Source organism: Chinchilla lanigera, unplaced genomic scaffold, assembly GCF_000276665.1.
Source record: "Chinchilla lanigera isolate Chin_1 unplaced genomic scaffold, ChiLan1.0 scaffold00035, whole genome shotgun sequence".
NCBI classification, from domain to species: domain Eukaryota; kingdom Metazoa; phylum Chordata; class Mammalia; order Rodentia; family Chinchillidae; genus Chinchilla; species Chinchilla lanigera.
The window spans coordinates 12,615,346-12,639,637 of NW_004955436.1; positions in this window are offsets into that span (position 1 = coordinate 12,615,346).

A 24,292-nucleotide genomic window follows, 5' to 3' on the forward strand; every position below is an offset into this window, starting at 1 on the left:
AGAATTGATCCCCCTCCTCAGGGATTAAGAAATGACCTAACTTTTAGTTTCTTTACTGTTGTCTTCCAGATCTACAAAATTTATGTACACATGGCCCAGGGTAAAGACAGTAAAAGAATGGGTAATATCACATTGATTTCTTTTTTATAATTTTTTTATTAGTGCAGTTGCAGTGCATAATGATTACATCGCTTGTAGGGAGTTGGTACAGGCATACAACGCATCGTAATTGTTTTTGTCATCCCCTTCCCCTCCTTTCCTTCTTCCTCCCCCACCTCTCAGTCCCCGTTCCCTCTGTAAAAGATCAATTTCTCTATTTCATATTGTCCATCTTTCATTTTGGTCTTTGCTTATATTTTGGGTTTCTCATTTAAGATACATTTTCCTACAAATGATCAAATGCTTCTATCGTTTCAAGAATAAATACCTAGTCCTTAAGAGGGGTGGGAATGTTCTTGCTCTGGCACCAACCTGCATACCCGGTCTCTTTGGACTGCTTTCTCTCTGCTTCAACGTTGTGTCTCAGCTTCGCTATCCTGTGCCAGGAACAGCAGCATCACTGTGCCACTTCATAAATGTTCCTCTCTGCCTTTGAATTTCATACTTCTTTAACCCAGAATGCCCCACTCCTTTAGTTGCCTAGGCTAACTGATAAGTCATCATTTAAAACCTGCTACTCAGCCCTGAATCTGGGATGGGTGTACTTTCCATGTCCTTTCAAAATGTCTCTCATTTTTTTCTTCTTTGTATTTATCATACCATGCCATAATCCTCAGGCTTATTGTGCACATCTTCACCTAAACCTGGTTCTTTGATTTCACTGGTGTTAGGTGGGGCCTGGTGTAAAAGTTCCCTGGTGATTCTAGTTCACAGCCCCCATTGATCACTGAACTAGACTGAAATTTCCATGAAGATAGCGTGGTTGACTGCCTCGTTCACAATCCCACCCCATTTTCTAGCTCAGTGCCAGAAACACAGCAGTGCATAAACATGATTTCTTGTCGAATGAATAAATGAGTGTATTAAATTCTATAGGCAGCATGTAAGTTACAGTCTTTGCTTTCAAGCAGTTACTGTAGTTGGAAAGGAGTGAAGGGAATTTCAGAAATTCTGACGTTACCACTCATACACATCAGCAGTGAAAGGATTTTCAGTAGTTGTAATGATTTCTTGTTGAGAATGCCTTCTTTCTGAATGCAGAATTTTTCCAAGTGATATGGCAGAGGTTCAGTTGATTGAACCTTTGAGCCAGTTCTGTGTAAGCTCTTTGGAAAACTGCTAAAGCCTTCTGAGGTCATTCTAGACCCCTCGCCTTCCTCTGTTATGCACTGAGGCAGGAAATGTTTTCTCTTTTCTGCAATGAACAACTCGATGAGCCTGCAAAGAATGCACGTAGTGCAACACGCTATCGACTCCCTGCAGCTGTTTACCAGCGTCTCCTCCATTCTCAACAGGGACGTCACGTTCTTTTGGCTACTAGTTACGGCTTTATACATAAGACAAAATAAACACTTCCTGTAGGACTTCAGAGGCCAACTTCACTTATGTCTTATCTTTCATTTTCCTTCAACCCAAAGCGGAAGAAACAAGATTAGAGAGAGACTTGCATTTATCCGGTTGTGCTGTAGTCAGTAAGTAGATACATAAAAAAAAACTAAAACAAATTTGGATCCTGAAAGCAATAAAATCCCTGAGTTTAATTTTTCTCATCTCGCCTCGCTTATTTTTTCATTCTTGTGAGTGGTCATGGCTGCCAACCAAGGTCATCTGAGAACAATAGACCTTAGTCACTGACATGCTGAAGGTCTTGTTTAGAAGGGGCCACTTGGAGCTGCTGCAGTCTGACCTGAGTCATCCCAGTCCGAGCCAGGAAGGCTAAAGTGTTGGACACCCCCCAGAATGGTGAGTGTTATCGTAGTGAATCTCCAGGTTAAGGAGGCAGTGAATGCCGGGGACACATGCCTGGGCTTTACTGCCTGAACAGGACAGTTCTTGACCTTTTAATCAGGACAGGCTGAGATTGAATTCTGGCAGAATTTTCCAGAGATCACCCTGAAGGAAGAGATGCTGACTTCATGGGGAGACCGTGAGATTCCAGGCGTGTGGACTTAGGTGTAAACCCCAGGTCCCCCACGCACTGTGTGAACTGGGTAAGATTACTCCTTTGAGGTGTAGATTTCTCATCTATCAAATACATCTATCAAGAATTAAGATATAGTGTGTTCTTGCTCGTGGATGGCATCAAATTAGTCTATTTCCTTTGCTATAAAACTTGTCAGTAAATTCCATTGGTTAATTTATAGAAATATTTTTTCCTTTTCGGAAAGAACTACAGTATCACTAATTTCATTACTTTACACATTGTTGAAAAATATTCGTGAAAACTATGCTGTACGCTGTCCAAAGAGAATAAGATAGAGCATTTCCCTATATTATCCTTGTGTTACAGTCAATGCTAATATGAGAACACGTAGAGAACGGTACACAGTGAGTGAGGCGGAACATAAGAGAATGGTAATGGAAAAAAGCATTCTGTGTGGAATCCAAAGATGGGATCCTAATCTTATGTGGAGTTAAAGATAGGGTCCTAATCTTAACTGTAGCTGTGTGATATGAGGCACAGTTATAAAACAAGACTAATACCCATCTTAACAGTGAATGTTTAAAAATCAAGTTGATGGTTGAGTGTTTGTAGAACTACCTTGCAAATGTTTTTTAACATAATAGCCACATTAACTATTAAGAACAGTTATTATTAAGTTATTAACAGTTAACTATTATTAACAGTTAATTAACTATTAAGAACTATGGCACTTCTTCTCTTACCGAAACCAAAGTGTTTTATAAGTAGGGATGGCACATGATTGGGGAAGGGGCATTTTATTCATAAGCCGGAGAGGAGAGGATGGGTTCAGTTTCAGTATGCTAATTGAGAGCAATTGTGCATTTCTTAGCTGCTGCTTGGGTGCAAGGCTGGGCATCGTGTAGTCCAGCAGTTGCGTGGGTGGGGCTGGGATACTGCATTGCCTCAAGTAGAATAATCTCCTATACCCCTGGAGTGGTGGTGAAAAGTACATGGTGTATAAAAGTGGCTTTCAAGATGGAGGACTTAAAAGAAGACAGAGGTTTTGTGGGAACAGCAATAAAAATGGTGCATATGTTGTTTATTTAAAAATCACAGTTCATAAAAAAATCTCAAAGGCATTCATTACTAAAATAAATTTATTGGCGTTAGAAAGTTGCTGGAATCACTCATTTTCCTGATTGTCCTTAGTTGTTCTGGGAATCTTCTGAAACAGATTCTTCCATGAATTGTTTGTTTTACAGAATCATTTTAAAGCTTTTGGGCTTTTACTGATTTGGATTTTCATGGTTTTTTCATACTTGTATTTTTGTTTATTTCCTCAAGTGTTGAAAAAATCTTTGGGTAATCAATCTATCTGGTCCTGGTCTTCATTCCACGTACCAAAAAGGTAGCTCTTAAACAGGTCTCCCATTTACACTACATCCTTCTGCTCTTTGGGGGCAGGCAGAAGGTTCAGCAAAGGCATTTAGGTTCTTTTGTTTAAAAGATTTGGGTTGCACAAACTATAGATTCAAATAGCACAGACTTCAAATTGTTGTGCCAACACAATCATGTGCAGTCTTATCATTTGGTGATACGTTGGGAGTAGGTATGCTGTGTTGTTGTAAGTAGATAAAACATTGAGTTGACCATTTATAAACCTTTATCTGAAGTTAGTTTATCAAATGAGCAAACACATTGCCTAAGACGGAGTGGCTGAGAGAGGGGCAGTGAGTGTAAGAAGGCTGGGGGGAGTTTGGGGAGGTGGTCTCCTGCCTAGATGTAATGATATCCAAGGGGGACCCACGGGAAGCCTTCATGGTGATATCAGTGTAGTGAAGGACTGAATGGTTGAAGGAGACATGCACAAAAGTAGTGGCAGAATCTACCACTTTGACCATTTTTGGTTTTGCCTAGAAATGATCTTGATTAGAAATAAAGTATTCATATTGCTGCTTTTGTGGTAGTGGGGAGTTCCGTTGAAAGTGATGGAAAGAACCTAGTTAATTACTGGGGCAATGATAGCTTTCCTTGTATAATCGTATTAGTGTGGTCTCTCATATCTGAAAGAGCTCACATTTTGAGACTTTTCTTCCTTTTCTTTTTTTTTTTTTTTTTTGGTACTGGGAATCAAACTCAGGACCTTGTGCTTGCTAGGCGGGCGCTTGTACTGCTGAGCTATATCGCCAGCCCTTCTCATATCTGAAAAGGAGGCTGATAGAATATGTAGCCCAAGCTTCTGTTTGTTTATATTTTTGATCAGTCCTTCAGAGCTTCTGTGGTCCCTGGTCAAATTTATTCTTTTCCACTTAGAGATCAAGCACAACAAAGTAGACAGAGGTGAGAAAAAGGACTGCAAAGGTTTTGAGATGGGACTAGTACTTCATCCTTGGTTTTGGAGTGTAGGGGTCAGAGATCAAGTAAGAGGTTACTGTGTGTCAAATTGGACATAGGCTGTGAAGGAAAGCTAAGATGTATGAGAAGAATGATCTAGATGCAGGGAACAGATATCCAGAGGCATCCAGGTGGGGCAGCAGGTCCACATTCTGTAAATGTTGGCGTTTGGGGTGGTCAGATGGCAAAGATGCCAGGCACTGATTGGTAATAGTCACTGTCCTGTTTATATCTCTTCCTGGATGTAGAGTGCAAATTGAGTAGACCATATTTTTCTTAGAAGATTTTAAAAGTGTGATTTATTCATGTTCCTCATGTGGGACCTGGAAGATCTAGAAAAGAATGATGTAAAAATTTATAAAAAAATTTCTATTTGAGTCATTTTCTTTGTGATAAAACTCTTTAGCTCTGTAATTTATTTCCTGTAAGAGCTAACCCTCCTTGAGAAGCACTTCATTCTATATTTCATTACAATATTGTATTTTGCTAACGTAATGTGCATTTGTAAATGTACATTTTTTAAAATGCAGAATCAAAAGAACATCATATTTGATCAAGTGTCTGTGAATGTTTGAGCTTCTTTGTCCAGTTCCACATTCATGATGGGGAAAGAAACTTTTGTCTGACCACACTGTGGAAAGGAGTAAAGAAATGTGAGCCCAGCTACATTGTGGCCTTTCAGCATCTCAGTGAGCTGCTCTCCTGGCATCCTCTCTGGGACTTCTTGCCCTGGGGTGCTGCTATTCACTACCCCAGCTGCCACCTGTGCTGGTTAGCAATGGTTTGGCTGTTTCCATAGAGGGGTCCCTTAGAACATATGTGGAATTATGTGACTATTTATAGACTTATTTTATCTCCTTTTTGTTTCATGTACAGCTTTGTTTACATACTCAGATGACAACAGTTTATGCACAGAAGGACTTAAGGTTAGAGTGTTGTTTTCCACATTCCTTTTCTGAGAAAACTATCTTTAGTGAAACAGGAGATTTTAAAAGGTATTTCAGTATCGATGAAATATTATTGCAGGCTCCAGAAGAGAACTGAAAGCCAACCACGCCTCACCCCTGATGGTCTCGGGCAGTAGCTCTTTCCAATAATGAGGTGTCTTCATATAGTTATGCATCACTGCTATTGGGTATGATTCTCAGTACCTGAGGAAATATTTCATACAAAGCCTGTCATGGAGAGGCCCCCCAGATTTTGTTGTCATTTAATTAATGCAGACTATTTTAATACTATCTCATTCAATATGTAAGTAGAAGGTAAAGTTGAGATCTAAGTATCACTTGCCCGGCTCAGCGTTAATGGGGTTGGGAGTATCCTGCTTCTCAGGTCTTTATAGTTCTGTAAGCCTCACAGCTTTGGACGCTCTGCATGCTTTCTTCTCTCCACGTGTGGGTCTCAGAGTTCCTTAGCAGATAAAGACTGGGAATGAGATTGGCAAATCACAGATGTAAGTCACAGATGTGTGGTCTATGGTTTCAATCTTCCCTCTTCAGAGTGTTTCAGATGTGAACAATTTGGTATTTACCTTGTGCTTGATGTAAGGATGACCTGAGTGATATGGAGATAACAACTTGTGGACTGAGTTTCCAGAGGGTTTCTTGGGACAATGAAAATCTGATCATTAAAAATGGTTAATAACAAATGAGCCTGACAACAGATTGATTTGTTTAATGACCTATTTATAAGATAAATGATTTATCACTGTTAACTGAAGTTACTTATAGATGCCCATTTATCAGATACAGTCCACAGATCTACATGAAATCAGAAGGAAGGTTAGAAGGAAATATGTATTAAAATTGCTCTGTTTAATGTCTATACCTTTTGAGGACTCTAGAGATATTTCAGAGGATATTAAAGCTGTTATGAAAATACTCAACACTGTTGCTTCTTTCCACTGACATGGACAGTGTTTTGAGAGTTGGCCAGAAGTGGAGCCTTGTTCTGTTTCATAACAAGACGTGAAACAACCTCAGTGATTTATAGTCTTAAAAGACTATTGAGAGTGAATTTTATAACTTAGACCAAATGGTTTGTATTTTTCCAAAGATTAATCACGGTGAAACGTAGCTTTCTAGGCCCTTCAGAAAACAAGAATTATTTGGAGGCTTGCTATGTACTAAACTAGTAATGGCGAACCTATGGCACACGTGCTGCAGTGGGCACACAGAGCCATTGGGACGTGAGCCAAGGATATGAGTTGTTCTTTTTCTAAACTAAAACCTCTATTCAGGTTGAATTGCAGTGTTGGCACTTTGTGATAAATAAGTGGGTTTGCGGCTGCAGTTTGGGTACTCAGTCTCTAAAAGGTTCACCGCTATTGTACTAGATACTTGCTGCATACTAAAAATGCAAACATGAAAAGGTAATGTCTCTGCCCTTATATATCCAATTGGTATCAGCATGGCTTTTCACATGAAAATGCATGCTGCCAGCAAGTGACTGAAATGCTAGTGAACGCTACATTGTCTGGAAACACTAAAGCAAAACAAAGCAAAAAGAGGGTCCAAGAAAATAAAGGGAATGAAATAAGATAAAAAGAGAAAACAATGAAAGAATTAAAAGTGTTTGGTGTAGAGGATCAATGCAGTTGAAAACTGGTTCCTTGAGAAGGTTATAAATTTGCAAACCCCTGATGAAATTAGCGTGGGGAAGAAAAGGGGACCTCACACGCACACAGGAATAAATGGAAGCTGGAGATGGTAAAATGGAGACAAGAAGTTACATGAACAACCTTACACTCAGAAATATGAAAAGCTAGATGTAATGGACAAATTCCTGAAAGAGGAACTTTCTAAAACTGACCCGAGAAGATACATAAAACCCAAATTCCTATAATTATTAAATGAAATCGAGATACATAGTTGACTAGTCCTAGATTCGGCACCTCATAGTTGACTAGTCCTAGATTCGGTAAAAACAACTATAAACTAAAGACAGTGTGTGAGAAAAATGTTGTTGAGTATTGGAAAACAGTCACAGCAGGACTAAAATCATTGAGATAAAGAAAAGAAGTGGGTTGAACCGTGCTATCTTCCCAGTTTTTTGGCGGGGTAGAGGGTGGGCAGGCTGGGACAGCTTCTTCCAAAGGTACAGGGGTGGGTAGCCTCAACAGATGCATGATTTTGGGGCTTTGGAGGTAGAGTTTGGGAACTGAGTCTCCCCAAAGTAGCTGGAATTTGCAAGACAGAGGGGAGGAAGCTGCCCAAAGTGTGGGCAACCAAAATTTCGTGGATTCACCATGGGTGTTTGGCTTGAGGTTGGCTTGGTTTTTGTAGGGAAACTTTCCATGAGATCTACTAAGCGGCATCTGCAACAGAGCTGAACAGTGATGCCAGAGGTTGTTCAGGGCTGAGAGACTGGAGTTCTGACCCAAACAGTGAAGAAATAAAATATGTACTTATATGTCTATGTGTGTTATGGTGATATAGCTAAACAACAAGTCCCCTGGCCATCCTTTAAAAATAATAGAAAGCAATTTGTCTACATGGAAGTATAGATCTTCCCAGGTTTTGCTGGAGCAATTCCTAGGAAGAGAAATCACTGTGGCTTAACTAGTCCTACACTTAGGAAATTGTAATTGATTTGTAAAGAAGTAAATAAGAAATTTCTTTACAAATTAAGATCAGAGGCCACCTGATCTCAAAATTTAACAATCTCAATTCAGGACTGAGTCAAAGTAGATGAGGTTTGAATTCACAGACTATGGAAATATTTTTAAATCAATCTGGGTTTGGCAATTACCAAAACTTTTATTTATAAACTTTCAGCTTTAATTTTTGTGAGTTGTGATTTCAAGAGAATTCACCAGCCTAATTTTTACTTTGCATTGACATATTGTTTTGTTCTATCTTTTTTTCATAAAAATCCTTTGGCATAGACTTAAAACATTGAAACAACTTTTAAAAGTCAAGATCAAGAGGACATAAACTGCTCAGGAAAATTTTGAGCTTAGGTAGAAAACTATAAACTCCTAAATTGAAGGCTTTATTCCCCAAACATCTTCAAACTTTGGAAAATGAAAAATAGTTACTTGTTTTATTTCAAGTCTGTTACTATGGCTACACTGTGTATGTTATTAAAGTAATGAAAATTATAGGTAGAAGACAGTCACAATCTTGAATCATTAGCAGTGGAGCAAAACACGAAGACTGCAGAATATAAAATAGGCTGTGACCCAGTGGCTAAATGAACTGCACACCTGTTAGGACTTTTCAAAAGTCCTACTATCTTTATGATGAACAATTTTAACCTTCTTTGTTGCAATGTGTGTATCTATTCATGCTGAACAGAGAACAGTTTATGCATGTTTATTCCTAGCATCTAAGCAACTTTACTGGTACTATTTTTCCCACTTCCTGTTAGCTCAGATATTTGCAAGACCATTTGCATTGTAAAAGGAGTCCTTCAGTGTGGCTTTCCATCTTGACCAGAGATACTACACAGTCATTCACAACTATTTCTTAGATTTCTGTCATGAATACATTATACAGAGGTGAATATGGGAACCAAGAATATACAGTTGTACCTTTTATTGGATGGTTACCTTTCTAAGGAACTTGCCTTTTCTTTTGGGCAGGTATTTATATTCCTAGCTGTAACATATCAAGTAAGGCCTTCCAAATTCCATATGCCTAATAGAAAGGATTCAGATTATTAGAGTGTTCTAGTTACTTGACCCATTTTTTCCATTTTTAGCTCTAAAAACAAATCAGTTTCCTTATACCACTTAAAAATACCACACACTAGTTACCACATACATGCATTAAAGATGTATACATCAGTAATTGGAACTTACTTACCAAATTTAGACTTAAATTTCTCTTTACTTGAAGTTTATTCTAAGTAGAAAAATCACACTGAAAGTGTTTTGTAGTTTGTTTTTTTTTCTGTGTCTTTTTTAACATTTCATAATTTGAGCTCATCTTAGAACTTAACCTGTAATAATTAGGTAACACCTGAACCAGGATTGTACTTCTCCCGATGGGATACTGGTTGCTTCACTCAAGTGTCTTGAGATGTCATTTATCTAGTCGTACTTTACTGCTTCATGTTGGGCTTCCTCAGACCCTAGAGGTAATTTTAGGCAATTTTAAGTGTGAACCCCAAGCCTTCAGTTTTGATTATCTTTTGCCAAAGTTAGGACTTAAGAAGTTTTCTTGACACTTCTGTTTTCCGAGACATCTTTCTTCCCTCTTGCCAAAGGTTCAGCTTTATGTCCAGAGTCTCTATTTGAGCTCAGTGACCAACTCAGCGAAGATCCTCAGGCAGATTTAGTTTCAGCCTGCATTTATCTCCACTTAATTGCCTTCTTTTCTTCTTGGACCCTGGATATGTTCCTTTTTCCTTTCATGTTCGTCAGTGTTTTTATCATTTTGGAAATATTTATGAGAATTAATATCTATGAGAAAAAACACACGATGGTCTATGAGTTGTTATGAATTAAACACTCACATATAACTACTGCTTCAATCAATATCAAGAGACTCAACAATCTCCTATTTCCTGTGAAAGGCATTACCTAAATCTACCAAGAGAGCCACTGTCTTTCATCTTTATAGGCTAGTTTTGCCTGCTTTTGAGATTTAGGGAAATAGAATGATGCAGCATGTACTTTTTTTTTTGGTACGAGGAACTGAAGTCTCAGGACCTTGAGTTTGTCAGGCAGCACTTGTGCCTCTGAGCTATATTCCGGCCCCAGTATGTAGTCTTTGTCTATAATTTTTTTCTTTTTCTGCACAACATCATATTTGTAAGACTTATCCAGGTTTTCTGTGTAGCGGTAGTTTGTGTTTTACTTATATCTTTCTGAATATACTACAATGTATTCATTCTATTTGTTGATGGACAACTGGGTTATGTCTAATTCAGGACCATCATAAATAATGCTGTGAACATTCCCATTCTATCTGTTTTTGAGCATCACATATTCATCTCTATTTGGTATACAACTGTATACTAGAATGTACACATACATATTCTTTAGTACTTTTTCAAAGTGCTTATCTTAATTTACATTTCCATGAACAGTGTGGGACAGTTGCTATTGCTCCATATCATCTGATATTTGCATCATCAGGCTGATTGGCTTGTGTGTTTTTATGTTAGGCATTCTGATGAGTCGGAAGTTTGATGTTTTAATTGTGTCTCCCTGTTGGTTAATTATTTTATGTTTTTCTATATTGATTATTTGACTATCCCCTTTAATGGAGAGGTCAGTCTAGTGAAGAAAATAATTGAATTTGTCTTTTTCTTTATTCTTTGGCAGTTCCTTTTCTCTTCTGGCCATGAGATCTTTGTCACAGAGAAGTATTTGCAGCTCTTTCCCACACTGTGACTCATAACTGTTATAATCCTTTTTGATGAACAGAATTTCTTAATTTTAATCAAATCCAGGTTTTCATTGCTTTCCTTTGCAGTAAAAATCTTTTCTTTTGCCCTGCTCTAGAAATCTCTCTCCAACTCATGAAGACATTCTTTCATGCCATTTTTAATATTCACTGCTTTGCCCTTTGTATTTACACCCCACAGTGCATGTGGAATTGATTTCCTTGTGCTGTCGTAAGTCAAGAAATCGTGTATTTGATCTGCTTCTAGATTCTCTCTTCTGCTCTATGGTTCTATTTGTTCTCACATCAGTGCACACTGTCCTTTTAGGTGTAACTTCCCAGTGAATCTTGAAATCTGGTGGTGTGAGTTCTCAAATTTTGTTATTCTGTGTCATGAATCAGGTCTCATTTTGGCTTCCTCCTTCCTCCTTTACCCCGTCCTGTTCATGCTTGATATTTAATTCTCTGTAACTTGCTAAATTAATTATTATAGTTACCTCTGCTTTCCACCCTCCCAAATTCTTATTTATTCAGTTGACAAATCTTTATTTATTTATTTTTTAATTAATTAAGGTTAAAAGAACGTTTTAGGTATACATAATGATCACATTCATCATAGGGAATTTTCCCAGTGCATGATATAGCTTGATTCTTTTTTCCATATTCCCCTCACCTCTCTTCAACCCCACTTCCTCTCCAGACTTAACAAATAAAATTATATAACACCCATTTAAATTGGAATTCCAGATAAACAGCAGATATTCTTAAGAATATAAGCACAATATGCTTCAAATAGAGAACAGGACATATTTATGCTAAAAAATGTCCATTCTTCTTCTGAAATTCAAAGTTAACTGGTCTTCTGTATTTCATCTAGCAACACTGTTATGAATACCTATTGGCTTAAGTGTCATTGTAGTTACAAGTGACACAGATAAAAGTTATTAAAATCCCTCATCTCAGGGGTTTATGTTCTACTAGGAGGGACAAACAACACATATCAAACTAATCATAGTATGCTGCAGGGTAAAGGTTATGGAAAAGGAATACAGTAGGCTGATGCATCTCAGACATGTACAGAGTGGGATTTCACTTTAGATGTGTGGGAAAGGGTGTTAAATCAGAAGCAAAACTACAATAAGAATCTGAGTTCTGTAAATGTGGGGGGAGGTGTGTCCCAGGCGCCAGGAGCAGGGCGTGCACCCGTAGGCAGGTGTGTAGCTGGGTGCTCAGGCAGGGGTGTGCAGTCAGTGGGCCAAACAGATTAGCAAAGATAGAGTGGAAGATGAGGTCAGGAGTCCAGGTAAGACTGGACGTTGAGGGCTGTCATGAGAACGGGCTTTTGTGAGTGTGGTGGGAAGGCAGTGGAATATTAAATCATGGTGACCATGTCTAAAGATAAGGCACTCTTGAAAGAAGTAAGTTGGCTGTTGAAAATGGACACTGGTGGGCCAGTGGAGACCAAGGAATAGGTTGTGCAGGAACTGAGGCAAGCAGAACATGATGGTGACCTTGACCGTTGATGATGACAGTGGAAGTTGTGAACGGTGGCTAAATTCTGTTCTCTGTTGGCGCGGGCCAAACAGGACTTCCTGATTTGGTGAAAACAAGTGCTAGAGAAAGAGTGCGCAGAGTCTTGGATAATGCTAAAAGTTTTGAACTGAGAAACTGCAATCCACAACACCTCTCATGTATGTAAACTCCCTCTCCTTTTTATCTATCCTCATTGACTTTATGCTTTGTTATATTTCTTCACTGATAGCATAGTGGAGCTTTCAGTTAGGACAATAATAAACTCGTATGTTTGAATCAACATATTTACTCAAATGTCTACATGGTTTATATGATAAACAAATGTCTACATGGTTTATCTGATAAAATTTTATTTATAAAAGTAAAATTTGCTTTTTCATGTATAGAGATTCTTCAAAAAAGTGAAACTACAAAGTCCATTCGAATCAGCCATGCTCCTTGTAGGTATCTTCCTGAAAGAGTTAAAGGCGTCATGTTACAATGATCCACGCATACCCATATTGACAGCAGCACAACTCATAACTAAATCTTGGAAGCATCCCATATGTCCACCAACAGATGCATGGATAAAGAAAATGTGGCATTTACACACACTGGAGTACTGCTCTGCCACAAAGAAGGATAAACTTGAGTCATTTGTAAGAAAGTGACTGCACCTTGAGACTGTAATATTGAGTGGAATAAATCAGTCTCTTGAGTTTCAGTATCTCTCTTATGTGAGAAATCCAAGGTATAAATAAAAAGCAAAATAAAGGATAGATAATAGGAAGTAGAGAGCCAGTAGATCTCTCTCAAATGGGGAGGGGATCAAAAGATAGAGGGAGGGGGTGGAGGTGAAAGGAGATGGAAAAAGAATGAAGGTGTGCTGTGTATGTGGACCAACTCTACACGAGGAATGGAAATATTATGTTCATAAACGTATATGAAAAGCAAAGGAAGAAGATCAAGAGATGGGTGGAGGGGGAGGAGGGCATGCAAAGGGATGGGAAAGAATTGAGATGTGTTCTGTGCAGGCACCAGATCCCCGCGTGGGATGTAAACATTATGTACTACAAACATACTAACAAAGAACTAAAATTTACCTTTTCTAATGAAATAACTTAATTTTCAGAGAAGGCACTCCTTTGGAATTGCACTGAAGTGGGAAACTTTATTTTTTCAAAGGTGATAGAAATAAATGCCCATAACCTAGAGAGGGTGGCTCAGATCCATGTAACACATGTGATTCAATTAGAATTTCCTTGTTGTATTTGGTTTCCGTGGAGAGAGATTAGTTTTTATCCTTGTGCCACTGCCAACATGATATCCATGAATTAACTTCTCTGTAATTAAACTAGTTCATGTTAGTGTTTTGGAAAGAATCATGGCACTCATCCAAGGACTTTTATGTGCCCAAGAGAGGTACTGCAAACCCTGCATAACTCTACAAGGAATTGGAAAACATCTAACAAATTAGGGCAGATATTTAAAGCCCATCATTCAGAAGTACGAGAAGATCCATTAAAAGCACTGAATAAATGCCTAAATTGTTATAATCAGTACTTTGTTAAATAGCTTTTTCCTGTTTGAGCATGATAAGTCAGATTTTTGTGCTATGCTGTTATGGGCTTCCTGTGGTCTTTTTTCCCCTCCTGTTTTGTAGAAGAGTGTTAAACCTTAGCTGGATTTATTTATTTTAGGTGTTTTTCCGTATCTCCTTGGCCTTTCCATGACCCCAAACGACCAACTAAAAATACTAAAGAAGAAATAAACATTAAAAAAGGCATACTGTAAAATGATCCTCATACAAAATAATGTGACCTTTTAATGAGTAACTTGAAAAACCAAGACGATATTTGAAGGTCAGTGTGATGATTTCAAGTTGAGAGTTATATGTATCTTCTGAGTAAGATTTAAAACTTAAATTCTGCCAGTGAAAAAATTCAGTTCCATTTAAAATCTTTTCAAACTATTGATATACATGAGAATATTCAGAGAACCAGAATATCCTGAGTTATTCTTCCTGTGCCTTATTTCACAATGGTGTGTTAAATAATTTGTGTGACTATTTCAGGGACAGTGTGCTCGCTGGGATTGTACTTGTGTCTCTGCTGTCATGCTTCTCTGAGAGGATCAGCAGAATCTCCAGGAACCTGTGTCAGCTTGCTAGTTGGTACTCCAGGATGAGCAAGGTGAGCTTCCCAGAGCCTCCGTCTGCTTTGCAATTTTTGTGGCAACTTTATTGATGTCTGTCAGTGTGGGACACAAAGGAGACATAAAAGAAATTCCCACTTTCCATGGGTCCCCTGGGCTGTACCCCAACCCAAGACCCTAGGTGTTCTATCTCCTCTACTATTCAGGCACTGTGACATAATCTTTTAAGATGTCTCTAAGTGCTCCCAAGCAACTTCCCGTGATGGCAGCCCCATCTCCAGGGAACCCCAGATTCCACTGTGGACACCTCAGCCCATGGCTTTTGTCCCTGTACAAAATATCTAGACCAGGCTGCAGAGCACGTGTGAGTGCATGATTGTCCTTCCGAGCTCTCCAATCTTCCTTCAGAACAGAGCACTCCTGATTTTGTCTCAGGTAAGTCCGTTCAGTGACTTATATCTTTAGTCCAAGACACAGCCATTTTAACTGATAGGAAATTAGCACTTTCTACATGCAAGGGGCCCCTTCCATATGACTTTCTTAAGTAGCACAGCAACCCTCTATGTTAAGCATCACGTTTATTCCTTTTTGCAGATGAGAACGTGAGTATAGAGTGGTCAGTTTATATCCGTAAGGTCACACAGCTCCAAAGAGGTGGATAAGCTGGGCCTTGTGGCACACACCTGCAACCCTAACACTCAGGGAGGCTGAGACAGGAAGACTGAGTGTTTGGACTCAACCTGGGCAACTTGGTCCCTTAGGAAGACTCTATCACAAAATTAAAAAACTAAAATAGGGTTGGGGTTGTAGCTCCTTGCAAATGTTCTGGGTTTGACCCCCATGCCACCCCACCCACACACAAGGAAGATACAGGATTTAAACTCAAGTGACCCTCCATAAAGGTCCCACCTTTACATATTATCGCATTCTTCATTTGGAAAGAATCTCAAGAGAACAACACCCCTTTGTCAAAAGGAAAAATAAAGTACTTAGCACCGTGGATAAAAGGGCTGCTCTCTGCCACTGCTGTGGCCCTTCCTGAGCCTGTGGGCTCCACAACAGCACCTTCCACAGATAGATCCATTTACACACTGGGGATGGCGGGGACTGAGCCGTCCCCAAACCAGACTCTGAGGCTAATGAGATTCATGCCCCTTTTCACAGCAGTCACCTTCCGCACTCTTGGCCTTGCTTTCTACCCTTCTCTTCTTGTGTAACCAAGAGAGAATTTGATAGGAGCCTTCATGACGTGGTTGATGGCTCCCACTTTAAGCTATTGGCAATGAATTTCAGTTCTGCACATTATCTCAACTGCACATCTTCATTCAAGCCTTTGGTTCTATCTCTTATGGAAGGACTTGAGTCCATGAAAGTATCATCATTTAGTAACTGTGGGAAGATAATTTGAGAGCGAGAGACCCTTGAAATAGTGCCACACTTTCCCAACTTACATCATCTAATGAGACTAAGCTTAGTTTCCTTGCTTATTTAGACCTACTCTCCTCTGGGGAGACTAATGCTAAGAGTGGTCTTTTAGTGGTGGTAGATGTTTTTCGGGGGTTCCAAGAGCTTCTGAAACAGCACAGACTGTGATGTTTTCTTCAGAGATTTGAACAGGTGTGGAGGGCACATCTGTGCCTTCCAGACACCGCTCACTGCCGCCGCCGGGACAGAGGCTTCCCACACAGCTCAGACCTTCTGTGCATTCTGCCATCAGACATTTTAGTAAGCCGCTTGAGGAGATGCTTTTGTGGAAACACTAGTCTTGTGTGACATCTAGGAAAACCTATGTGATTTGTGTCATTATGATTACTGGTAAGAAGCTGCTGAAAATAAACCATCCTATTAAAAGAGATGCTGTTGCGGACTTTTCCCTGTTTGAAAAAAATCTGTTGATGTTTCCCTTGGCTGCTGCACTCATCAAAGTCAAGGACTGTTTCTTTTGTCTTTGTAGCCCCAATGCCCAAGAGAGTGCTTGGTTCTGAGAGAGTACTCAGAAAATGGGCGGTGAAAGCGTTCATGAGGGTGGATGAGCACATGGTGCTGAGACTTTGTGCAGGATAATTCTCCAACAGGTTTTATGGGACACTGGACAGTGTCCTACAGCAAGAGTGCACCACTTACGCTACTGGACTAAGATACCAGCTTAAGCAAAAATCATCCTGCTTACTAACAAAAAATAAAAGCTTGAAGCTGGAGGTGTCGCTCAATGGTAGAGCACCAGTCTAGCAATGCATGAGGCCCTGGGTTTGACCTCCAGCACCACCCTAAAAGGAAGAAAAAGGAGGAGAGGAAGGAGGAGGAGGCAGAGGAGGAGGAGGAGGAGCAGGAGGAGGAGGAGAAGGAAAACTTGGGTGAAGGCTGTAAGTGATTACAAAACAAAAATTTCCAAAATGGCTTTTCTTATTCATGGCGTAAGTTCTTTTAAAGAAAGCACAGGGCTGTCTACCTTTCTGTATTTACCACACCAGTTTATCATCCTTTTCGGATTATGCCTCACTCAGTTCTACCCAGTCTAACACCCTTTCACCTCCCGACATACAGCCTTTCTCCACGCCCAGCAGGATCCTCAATAATCTTTCGGCCAACATGCTGGGCCCCGTGTGGTCTTTGCTATCCCTGTCCTCCCCCATGTATATGCCCCCTGTCCTTCTCAGTCCTACTCGGTCAGCTTCTACCCAGCTTTGGGTCCGATTTACATCTTTGCTCCACCATGAATTATTCCCCAGCAACTCCTGACTTCTTATTTGTTGTTTTTCTGAGTTCCTTACACACAGGTTGTTATTGCAGAAATTAAAATTTTATTTCATTTCTACTTTGTCTGTGTTCATTAAGATTCTCCCCAAATGTAACCTCTGTGGCTGTGTCAAACTTCTGAATCCCCTGCAATGCCAAATAAAAGCCTAAGCATGTAAAAAGGTGCTCGGCTGTAGTACTTGTGAGCAGAGTATAGGTTTATTACTTTGTGTTTCACAGATCCCTTTATGGATAGTTTTTCACAGCAGTACTACGCTACTATGAAGAAGGATACATCTGAGTCATTCCGGGGAAAATGGGTGCACCTTGAGACCATAATGTTAAGTAAAGTGGATGAGACATATAAGATTAAATAGTGCATGGTTTCTCTTATATGAGAAACTCAAAGTATAAGTGAATCAAAGAGGAGAACAGAAGAAAGATGATAAGAAACAGGGCTACAGGTCTTTTGCAAATGGGAAATAAACCAGGATGTGGAGGCGGAGGGAGGGAGGGATGAGGAAGGGGAGGTGAAAAGAATTAGGACGTGTTCTGTGCCTGTACTACCTCCTCATGATACTGCAGTTGTTGTGTACTGCAAACTGTACTAATAAAATTTAAAAATTAAAAAAATTAAAATTTTTTGGCTGAATTATTTTTGGAGCTGCCACATCTTGATACTGTGTCTCCATCAGATGACACCCAAATATGCCTGGAACTTCCTCTTTGGAACTTTGCTCACATTTTTCCTATCAGATAACTGATGCTTCGCTTGGAAACATTTTCCCTGATGTTTCTGCTCTGAGCGTGCAATGAACAGTCTGTCAGTTGAAGGTCTTCCCAACTTTCACATCTTTGGGTGACTTAAAGCCAGGAAAATCTCTGGCCCAGTGAAATAGAGCAACAACGGGAACACCGAGGATGTTCTTACTGGAGAGAATATTTTTTCCTAACTTTTATTTAGCACCAAGAAGTCCAGTAAGTAGAGACCTCCAGGGTAAGCTGTGAGCCTGAAATAGCACTTCTCCAGGTGGGAGGGAGGATATAAAACTGCCGACATTGATTTGAAAAATTTAAATTGTGAAGAAAAGGGAAATAGAGTCTGACAGGGTGGTTTTTAGCTGAAACTAAGATCAAAGCTCATTATTTCTGAGTATAAATTAAGTAAAGTCTTTCAAGATTGGTCTAATTTTATCTTTTTTAAGATTGCTCTAATTTTAATATAGGATAATTTTCTAATTTTTATCCACGTGTGAGCAGCTCATGCCTGTTTACAGTTTCATTGATTTGAAGTGTCTGTATATGGGGAGGCATATTTTATCAACTTTTTCTTTTAACTTGGTAGCATGATTATTAGCACTAAGCTGCATTTGCGTGGCAGCTGAACTTTTTTAATACTAACTTGAATGATCAGTATATTCAGATCCTCATTACTCACATAAACTGCACCTTCTGCTGTGCTTTATTCTCTTGTCATCTGTCATGAGTTACCAGCTTGGGAATATTCTGTTTCTTGATTCAAAACCTAAGAAGAGGACTTGTCCAGATTTTAAATGATCTCTGACTATTTTGACGAGGAAAATAGGCTAAAGAAATCTTATTCCATTTTTACCAAGCATGGGCAAATTGGGAAAGTAGGCTGTGCCCCAGTTATGGTTCTGGGCCACTTCAAAGTCTTACCTTCACATTTTCTATTTTACAACTCCTTTACTCTTTGAACTGTCTGTTCTTAGAAAAGTAAGTGAGTCAGGATAGTTTTATTTTTAATTTAGAGTGAGATGTGTAAGAGTTAACATCATGAATACTGTGACTAACTATGTTTTATGTAATTACAAAATATTCTATTTTATCTGAATATTTCAATGAAGGATAACACAGCCTTGGTTAATGATTAACTGGCCAAGAGAAAGATGACGTTAGGGTTAGATTGCTATGAGTTGTGGGAAATGCCCCAAATGCCAAGCAGCTGAAATGAATGTTCCTGAAATAAATTCTTTAGAGAATACATGGAAATTAGAGAAAAACACAGACAGTCATGAGTATATTCTTCTTATAAGGGCAAAAGCAATTTAATACACATTTAAATGGGTAACTTAGGCATCTGCTAAGCTTTGATAAGGTGAGAATTTACGTGGACACCCTCAGAAATGGGAAGAAGAAAGTAAAAACTGCTTCGAAAATGCAGTTGAAAACATTAGTTAGACACACTGTGAACTTTATGTGAAAGAGTCAAGGGCCTGAAATAAAACAGTTAAGGAAGTCATTAGAATTTGTCTGACACCATCAACTTCAAGAGACACACTGATCTTCGAATTCAAGACTGCAAAATCAAGAGACACACAATTTATCAGGTGCATTCTCCTCACCTCATAGTTGCAAATGCTGAGAGGTTTCTGGTAATCAGAAAATCCAACAATTGTAACTGTCTTCATGTTTTTGTTTTTCATATGCAACATTTATTGCTTTTCCACTCAAAGAAAAATAATCTGTTTATATAACAATTGTAGATCTTTTCTCAAGGCACATTTTTGTGTAGGGCAGAGAAAGAAAAAGTTCAGATTACCAGATATAAGGATGTGAGACTGATCAAACAAACATTAACTGTTCCTTTCAATAAACCAATAGAAATTAGTAGTACAGTTATCTTGTTTGATTAATCTTGCACACCTATATCTGGTAATCTGAGCAACTACTTTGAAGATAACAATAAGTAATACAACAACCATTGTTGACTTCCTATCTTGTTTTGAAATTCTGTATTGTTTTTATAGTTTTTGTGTTGTTTTGTTTTTGTTATTTGGTTTTTGCTCATTTCTCTTTAAAATAAAAAGAAAAAGTTCATATTCTGATACTTAATGAATTTTTAATTGAATCTATGGATCTATTGTGATATCTACTCTCTTGTATTCATTTGTGCTGTCAGGTTCTAGATGGCCTTTTGAACAAGCCTCTCTGGGAACGACATTTGTTGCTGGAAAAGGGAGGACAACAGATTTGGTCAGAACAATGGGCATTCCTTTAAAAGGTCCACTGAGGAAGAAAGACATTGTTCAGCACATTCTTACTCCTGACATAACTTTCTCCTTCTTTTTTTTTTTTCTCATATGATCACGTCATTCCTAAGGATGAGAAACTCACAGGCAAAAAATGTGATGCTTTCTCTGTGTTGGGAGAATAATGCTGTCATTTAAAAGAAAATAGTTCTTACCAGTCAGAGCAGTCTTCCTGAGTATTTCATTCCTGGGACTGTTTGCATTCTTTCCCAGTGAGCTAGAGATACAGACATCAGGACCTATTTATAACAGGCAAGGAGAGATACTAAGCTGTCCAGTGCGGCGTTAAGAGTAAAAGCTTCAAGTGATCAGATGGAATTGCTATGTGACTCTTCCCAGCAAACATCTTTTCCCTTTTGAGGACGATGTGGCAGCTATATGTCCCTCCTGTGAGAGTCTAACGCAGTGATGGCGAGTGATGTGAACATGGAGAAGGATTGGAACCATACATGGTGAAGTCGAAAAGTTACTCTCTCTTAAGCTGTTTCTGAACTATGCTGTGGTTATTTTAGTGCCTGAGGAATAAATAGAGCTTGAGGCACTGTGGAGTGTAATGTAATGTGGAAGTATGTGAGATCCTGAGTTTTCCCAGGCAGTATCTTTTATCTTTTAGCTTTCACTCTGGCTTTAGAAAACATTTCTGCAACCTTCTGTGTGTCCAGATAGACCAGCCTGCTTTCGTAAAGACAAGAGAAAGGTTTCCTCCTAACACTGTGTTCCTTGGCATTGCCAAAACCAAAGCACTGAAGGAAAATAGAAAGCAAATGACAAAACCCCATCGACCAGCTAACATTATCCTTAGTCTGAGCGCTTCTTTAGCAGAGAAAGAGAACAAGTAAGAAACTCAAATATCTTCCCCAGTAACGTAGCCAATTATAACAGAGTTGGAATCACTTCTCCTGGCTTCCTATTTCCCAGCCCAAGGGTTCCTTTAATTGAGAAATGCAAATCAGACGCAAAAGCTACGAATGGAAAGTTTGTCTCCATGGGGTTAGTGCAATCTTATCAGTTCACTGCCGGTGCTAGACCTACTGATTCTGCGGCCCATGGAGCCATGCAGAGGAGATAGCCTCCTTTGCTTTCTGGCTTTATTTCTCTATTTTCTCAATGCTGAGATGTCCTCTTTGAATTATGTAAGCATTTGATACAATGGGAACTGGCCTGTCCACATAACACATTCTTTTAAACCTGGAACACAACTTCTTACCCGAACTTGTATGTGAGAAATGATTGCTTCCTTTCTAGCTCTCTGGTTAAAACACCAACAGGTCTATCTGGTGCTCGCTGTTCTAGAAGAACAGTGGGGTGAGGAGGGTGCTCAGCATTGATAGCATCTCTTTTTCCGGAGAGGAATTTTCTCCTGATTCAACACTGCTAGGCCATCTGACCCTCATGAGAAAACGGTGAATTACTGAATCTGTGTCAGTTTGTGTTATAAATCTAAGAGTCTTAGGCTCCCCCTTTCAGTACTCTGACCCAGCAAACATCATAATGAAGAGAAAGGAAAATATAGATCAAACTTTTGGTTATTCTGGGTTTTATGTTGGCAGATTTTGGAGTGGCTCAAATGAATTATACACATGAAAGTACTTTGATAAAATTCAAAATGCTATGTAGACCAAAGATACTAGTGTAGCGACACTTAAACATTCATTGGAAGAAACTTGTTTTAATTAATAGAGTTGAAATATATACAAACATAAATATCTATCATGAAATTATCCTGAGGGCATACATATTATACTAGCCAGGCCCTAAATTTAGTATGTTTTCTACCCTATAAGAGGAGTAACTTTAATTATTTCTGTTTTTAAATGTGAAAATTAAGGCTCACAAAAAGTCATGCAACTGAGAAGTGGCTGAACCAAAGACCATTATGACTCCAAAATACATGTTCTAGCCATTAGTTCTGGTACCTGAAATAAAAGCTCTACTTTTCATTACACCAACAAAACTAAGCTAGTAGATAACTTTATAGCTCTACTGGTCATGTGCTAAGTTTCTGAAGTATTTTTTGGCTAGATTTTTTTTTTAAATAAAGAATCTTGGAAGACTTAATTCTATATTCTTTGTGAATGGAGCAAGTAAAAATAAACTGCCAGTAAATGGCGAACATCAGTGATTCATGTTCAAGACTGTTATCTTTGGTGATAAAGAGTGCTAGACCAATCGCCCAGAGATGGGAGTCTGCCATGTTCTGCTGTGAGGTGTGTGGAAGTTATATTTTTGGAATACAGCATCTGCACATCCCTCCTGGTTCTGAAATTCTATGGTTCTCTTACAAAGCCTATCTTTTGAAGACCTGGCATTATTTAAATCATATATAGTTCAAATCAGAGGGAAGACACATTCTGTGATTGATTACCATGATGCTGGTACAATCTTGAATGTACTAAAAGCCATGGAACTGTATATTTTAAATGGGTGAATGTTGTGCTAAGTGAATTATTAATAAAGCTACTAAAAACTATTTACATGTATATAATTTAAAAACTCCCACTTAAGTGTACTGTGTTCCATTGGAACATTGTTTCTCAGAAAAACATGAGCAGCAAATTGATACTAAAACGACTAAAGTATTTTTATTTGTTTTGTTTTTTGTTTTTTTCCGGTACCAGGAATCGAACTCAAGACTTTGCGCTTGCCAGGCAGGCGCTGTGCCACTGAGCTAAATCCCGAGCCCCCAACTAAAGTATTATTTAAAGTAAAAATATGGCAGTGTACCATGAAATATTCTGGTAAGTGGCAGTGTGATGTGAGAAGGGCTTTATCCAGTGGCAAAACTGTACATGGCATGGGTTTTGGAACAGAGCTTCTCTCCAGCACCATTATCTCCCCTCGGTGCAGGCTGACAGGATAGAAATCGTTCATAGTTATGCAGATAGTTTTCTGCCCATCCTTTGGATTCCACATCCTGCAAATTCCTTTCCTATTTCTGCCAGTTTTCTTCCCATTTTACACATGCAGAAGCGGATTGGAAAAAGGATAAGTTATTTATTCCTGCCTGATCACCCAGGCATCGGCAGAATGAATTTAGAGTTTAGATGCCCCCATCCTTACTAAATGGCACAATGATTAAAAAACAACACCCTTTATTTTGAAATATTTTAATTTAACACAACAGCGATGGGTAGACATGGAGCTTGTAACTTATCCTAAATTTTTGGGTTCAAGTACTACTGTGCTGGTCAAATGCAAGTATATTTTGCTCTTGGACTTTGTGTTTGCCCAGTCTTTTTTGCCCTAATTCAAGGTTTTAAAATAGATCATCACTGCTAGATAATAAGGTCAGTAGGGTCAATATGTAAATGCAGGATACCATATTTTCGTCTTTTAAATACAAACACAAGTACAAAGTGAAGAAACAGACATCCAGCGTAACTAAATTTTCTTAAGACATCTAGATTTTTCCTTTACCTTTAGAACTCAGTCTGTTAAAAGTGTTTTAAGATAATTTCTGTTAAAGTACAACTCAATCATGTGTGGAAATCCTTGACTGGTTTTGCAAAATGAATGTCTTGTTACTGAGCTACTGTGATTGCTTTCCTAGTATGAATGCCACATGCGAGTTTGCTGTCATGTGTCATGTTGTCCCTCAGAGCCTCCCTCCCATTCACTCAGTAGAAGCCATATGTGAAGCAAGTTTTGCAAATAATGATAATATTGTGTAGCTGTTGAAATGAATATCACTCAACAAGAATTCTGCACACTATTCACTTTTAGGACAGGAAATTTCTATTTAGTCTATGGCTTTGGGTGTAACTAGGAGCCGGTTTTTTATTCATAAGCTGACGATGGCATATTTTCCCACCTTGATTATTTTCTTGGGATTTCTGGTCATCCTGTCTAGGCTCTTGCTTCTAGCAGGTGCGTCTCATCAACATCTAAACGATGCAAGGACTGAGATGCTCCAAAAATGCTGACTGAGGAGCCTGGAGTCACTTTCCTCTTTAACAAATACTTCCAGGGCACAAGACTGCAAAAACACAGGCAGAGCCTTTGTGGGCATCTACCTAGAGTGGTTTTGTTCCTGGAAAAGGCTA